This window comes from Eptatretus burgeri, chromosome 12 (assembly GCF_056783735.1).
Source record: "Eptatretus burgeri isolate ZD-2024b chromosome 12, Ebu_testis_v1, whole genome shotgun sequence".
NCBI classification, from domain to species: Eukaryota; Metazoa; Chordata; class Myxini; order Myxiniformes; family Myxinidae; genus Eptatretus; species Eptatretus burgeri.
Window position 1 is genome coordinate 50427866 of NC_140972.1, and position 5778 is coordinate 50433643.

General features: G+C 51.4%; 1 long non-coding RNA gene across 1 annotated transcript; it reads left to right on the forward strand.

The window, feature by feature from the left end:
- The first annotated feature begins 1061 nt into the window (after positions 1 to 1061).
- On the forward strand, positions 1062 to 2230 carry LOC147015589 (uncharacterized). Its single transcript, XR_015050380.1, has 2 exons — positions 1062 to 1568; positions 1601 to 2230. It is a non-coding gene; the product is annotated as an uncharacterized LOC147015589 (long non-coding RNA).
- The last annotated feature ends 3548 nt before the right edge of the window (positions 2231 to 5778 follow it).

Below are 5778 nucleotides of genomic sequence, written 5' to 3' on the forward strand. Positions count from 1 at the left end.
TTTCAGCGATTCATTTTTTTCCCCTAAAAAGTGAACCCCCTTTTTATCCCAAGGTTTATTTATTTGTCTCCCCTTTTAACGTAGGGGCACTCTATTCAAATAACCAATGCAATAAGATAAAGATTTGTTCAAGTAGCAAAGTAGTAATGTGATTTGTTAAAGGTGATTCTGAAGAAATATCTGAAACATGGAAGCCTCAGGACACTCTTTTTCAAATAACCAATGCATATTGTTTAGCTCACTCATTGAACCTGTAAATATTTTTTCATTCTCAAATTCCTTCAATAGTTAAATTTTCTTTGCACAATAATCCCCATCTAAAATATTTAAAAACAAAACATTTGAATCTGTATATTTTTTAAGATACCCCTTTTGTGCCATTATGAAATGATAAACTTCTCTTAATGATCTTGTTTGACCACCTCCTGAGCCACATGTCATTTTGAGATTTTAGTAAATTGTTTTTTCATTGTTCAATTGATAACCATCAAAGTTTTCAGTCCATTCAAGGATATTTATTTTTTCTTTACATCCTCTAACTTACTATACTAGTTTTTAAATTGATTGGCTTATTTGTTTTATTCACCTTTGTTTTAGTTATTTTTTCAAGAAGACTTATTTGATATTTTTCACATTCATTATGTTTTCCATTTTTATACCAAGACTGAGATTTTCTCCACTTTTTCGTTTGATTAATACTTGGTTTGACCATTTATATATTGTGAAAAAACGTGGCGGGAGCCCTTAAAAAACCCTAACCCATCTTCCCATCGTTAAAACACAATCTATTCTATACACTCTATCATACAATATCCATATGGAACACAATCTATTCCATTATCTAAAATAAATCTCTTATCATCAAAGGCTCCTTATGCCTTTTTATTTACTTCTTCTATATATATATATATATATATATATATATATATATATATATATATATATATATATATATATATATATATATATATATATATTGTTGTGGTTACCAGATTCGCAAACCACCATTCAGGTCCCTTAGGTGAGGTATCTCGGTAAGTGCATGTGTAGTTAGGCCCAAACCCGTTGTCTAGTGGGAATACATGTCATTTATGCGAGCTGCGACTCTTCAGGATAGCCGTTTTTCTTTTACTATCTTTATTTTGGACCAATCGCCACCATCACAACCACAACATCAACCACCGACCACAACCACCGCTTCACCACAACCGCCACGACCTTTACCGTCACAACTCGCCACCATCGCATCGCCGTCGTCTCGCGCCACTCATGGGCACCGATGCTGGACTCGTGTAGGGCGCACGTTGAACAGCGTGTACAAAATCACGGATTTTCTGCTTCAAAAACGGATCCAAAACGACACACGCCCACTTTTTGCCGTCCAATCGGTGAGCGAGGGGCGAATTGGCCCCGCCCCCAGGGCGATCGATATATGCAAATTTGTGGATCAAAAGCCTTCACGCCCACTTTTTGTCGGGCCAATGGGGAGCGAGTTGAAAGGTCAAAGGGAGGGGGTCAAAGGCGAAGTTACGGGGGGATAAAAGGACGGTGTTCGTCAGTAAAAAGGAGTAGTAAGAAGTCGGAACGAGGAAGAAAGGAGTAGTAAGAAGTCGGAACGAGGAAGAAGGGAGTCGTAAAGGTCGGAACGAGGCGAAGGAGAGTCGGAACGGAGGGGACGAGCTGTGGAGAGGCGGCGAGTCGGACGAAGGGTGCTCGCGTCGTGCAAGGAGCTGCGCGCCCGAGGGAGGCCGGCAGCGCGACCTGGCCGAGGTGGAGACGCTCGTCGCACATAATAAAGATCCTCTATACCCCGAGCATCAGCAACCCCCCTCCTGTTCCCCCCGCGCTGAGATAGTGCGACCAAGGGGGCCCCGTTCCCACCCCCCTGCCAGGCACTGTCCACGAGGCCCGCGGGTTGCGGGGCCATCGCCGCTCCGCGTCTCATCACCAGACGGGTAGGCCCGACCAGGTCTCGGCCCCAGGCCTACCCCATTCTTGAGGGTATTTCTTTTCCTTGGTTTTGGGTATGTGTTGTCGGCGCCGTCTGTGAAGTAGAATTGTATAAGTGTTGCCGTGTGCTCGGTAGTCGGAATTAGCTCTGCACTGTGTTTTCACTTTTGTGTTTGCTTTTTGTGTAAATGGAATTGTGTTTTCTTTTTTTGTGTGCATTTGGTGGAATTGTATTTGTGTGCTTCCCGTGTGCCGAGAATAAACGTGCTTTATTGTTGAACTGTTCTCCCGCTTCGCTTCGTCTTTTCCTCCATTGAATCCCCATCTTGCTTCACGTAAAGGGTTGGTAGTGGGCTGAATACGCCCGATAATTAATCGAACCGTCGAGGTCGACGATAACACCGCTCGGTTATTCTGATAGTCGGAACGGGTCGCTTAAGTGGCCCGTGTCCGAAGTCGACCTGCGGCGAGGTGCGATCGCCCGGTCTACCCTCCGCGTGGGTACTTAGGTAGTTCGAATTTGGCGAGCAACCCTATCCCACGCGGGGGCTGATTGGCTCGATCGCGGTGAGACCGAAAGGTCCACCCGTGACTGGTTCCCGGCGTTAGTCCGAGAGGGTCACGACTGGATTGTCCGTCCGGTGGGCGACGTGCCGCGATTCGAGTTACGTGGCCGTCGCACGCCGGCGGGCGCGAAGACCGCAACACTGGTGTCAGGAGTGGGATACAAATTCATCGCCCTCCTCGCGGCACTGGTATTGGAGAGCGGGACAACAGGCTCTCCTGTCTCCAGCGAAATTCACGGGAATCGGTCCAGGGGTGAGAGAAGCGACCCCCGATTCCCTCCAAATTACGAGCGAGCGAAATTAACCCTTCACGAGAAGCAAGATGGCGTCTCAAGGCGAGCGGGAGCCGGGGGTATTAGAAATGTATATGTGTAATAATGTAGAGTCCATGGTCCAGGATGGAATCCCCGAGCAGGAAATGTTGATTGTGCAGGAACACGGACTCGCCCAACTGAACCCAGGGCCCGAGGTGGGTGCGGCAGCGGCCGCAGTGTATGACACCTCCCCTCCCCCTCTCCACCAAGACCCTTCCCCAACCCCTGCCGAAACGGCTCACTTGAGTGCATCCGACATGGCCCAGCTATTCACCATGCTGGCACAAATGAATGCGGCAATGACAAATGAAATGAAAAACGAAATGAAAGGCATGAACAAACAAATGATCGAAAAGATGGATGCGAATATGAAGAACGAAATGAAAGGCATGAACGAAAAGATGGATGCGAATACACAAAAAATGGATGAAAAGATGGATACAAATACAAATGAAGTGAAAACGACGATGGATGCGAATACACAGCAAATAAACGGAATGGAAGCAAACATGAAAGAAGAAATGAAAGAGCTGCGGGGTGAGACGCAGAACATGGGCCGAAGCCTGCAGGCGGGCATGAAGGCCATGACCAGGGAGATCAAAATGGCGACTCCACGTGTGGGAGCAAACGAGCTGGGTGGGGGTGCAACGGCTGACAGGCCCGCGGTGGAGGCGGGTGAAAAAATAATTCGTGGAACGTGTTGGGCGAGGGTCGTGACGATGACCGAAAGGGAAAAATTAAATGGGGAGACCAAAACGTGTGAGACGAGACACGAGGTGACGACAACAGAAATAATAGTTGAGACAAGGGAGGTAAAGGGTGAAGAGTTGGCAGAGACACGGGAGACAGAAAAAATAGAGGGAAGACTACACGATGAAGACGGGGTAAGTGACGCGCACGCACACACGGAGGTAGTGGAGGACAATGGGGTTGAGCTCGCGGAGCGTGCAGGGACCCGGTGCGAGCAGCGGGATGGCCTCCTCCAGGAACGAGGGGAGGGAGTATGCCCCCTTGAGGCGAGTCACGACCAGGTGAGTTCGGTCGTGCTTTGCGAGGTTGAGGGGACGAGTGCTGTGGACGGGTGCACGGAGAGCTTGGGGGGTGTAGAGGCCCCGGAGACCCTTGTGGGGACACAAATCCCCAGTGTGGTTGTCCCTGTGTGTGTGGTGCAAGGTGTGAGTGCGGCACCGTGTGTGGAAGCGACCCCGTGTGTGAGTGGTGTGGTGGCGATGGTGCCGGAGTACGTGCTTCCCAGCACGCCGTGTGTGGATGAGGCACGGAGTGTGAGTGAGGCACCGCGGGTTAGTGCCCCCGCGTGTATGAGTGAGGCACGGTGTGTGGATGAGGCACAGCGGTTGAGTGCACTTGCGTGCGTGGGTGAGGCACCGCGGGTGAGTGCCCCCGCGCGAGTGAATGGAGCACCACGTGTGAGTAGTATGGTTTGTGTGAGTAGTGAGGCACGCGTGAGTGAACGGCCGTGTGCAAGGTCGCTGTGTGCCAGGGAGACCGTGTGTGTGAGAGAGCGGTATGAGAGGGAGATGTCGGTCGGCATGCGGGAGCACGCAGCCGCGTCTCCCCGTGTGGATGTGATGGTGTGGACTGTGTGCGTCGTAACACGCAGGTGTGCGTGGGTTGAATGGAGACGGAGACGGCGACATGGGAGAAACGAAAGCCGAGTAGCGGCTGTAGTTGTTTCGAGGACCGTGCCGGGTTCACCCAGCAGTGAGCACGCGGTTCGTGCTGTGCAACGCACGAGACCGCCACGTGCTCGCTTGCGAGAGTGAAGTCCCGGTCCGGAAACGCACGCGGTGGATTTGCCGATCCCGCGGACGGACAAAGTTTAGGCAGGTAAATGGATTTGGACCGGACGGGTTCTCCACGCGATCGTGTGTGTTAAGCTCCAACGGGCAAAGCACATGTGTTCGCGTGGGGAACCCCTCGAAACGTGGGGCTTGTTTTTTTTTTATGCGCACGGTGACGTCATGGCTGCACGTGTGGTTGGAATCCGGCAGGAGGGGTATCTCTGCCGGATGGTAGCGTCCAAGGAGGGACGAGGAACACGTGCAGCTGCATGACGTCACGGGCAGGTGCAAAGTGCGCGAGCTCTGAGTTGCCGCGCAGGTGCTGCGCATGGAAAAAAAAAAAAAAAAGGCAAGCCTCACTTTCGGGTGTACAGGATTCCTGGGAAAGGGGTGAAAGACCCCCTTACCTGGGCACAGGATGGAAACTAGTTAGGGGGAAGGGTTAGCTTAGCTAGACCGACTCCATGGGGCAGGGGTAAGTCCTCATGGAGTCCGTGGAATGGATTAGTTAGAGGGATTGTAGCCAGATTTAGGTGGGGAAATAAAATGAATTTTTGAGTTAGGAGACAGTGACAGACTTGTGAATGTGTAGTGGGGACGTAGCTTAGCTACGTAGTGTTAAAAGGAACGTGCTATAGTTTAAGGGACGACGTGGGAGCACGAGTTAGTTAGGGGAGGTAGTTAGAAGGATGGCAGAGTTCAGCGGTGTGTGTGTTGAAGAGTTGTGAGGTGAGTACTTGTTGAGTGAGTGAGGCCAGCGGGTCTGTGTGAGTGGAGCGAATGGGGAATGCATGGTGCGATGAGTGATTGGGGGGAGGAGTGACTCCCGCCCAAGGGACCCCGGGGTCAGTGTAGAGTGAGTTAGCTGGGTTAGTCAAATTGAAAAATGGAGGTCGTTTTGTTGTTGGTGGGAAAGTAGGCTCGAGACCCATTTGGAGGGGTGCAGGAGCCCTGTTGACGGGCTTGGGAGCGTGGCTGCGAAAGGTGAGTATCGCTGAGTGGGTACCCCGGGCACCAGGCTAGTCGGCCGCGGTAGGCCATGGGCCCATGGGGGGCCGGGATAGAGTAGTGGGCACGGGTGCGCCTGCTTGGTGCGGGGGCCCGGGCGCCATTAGCCGCGTGGGCAGTGTTGTGGGCACGGGTGAC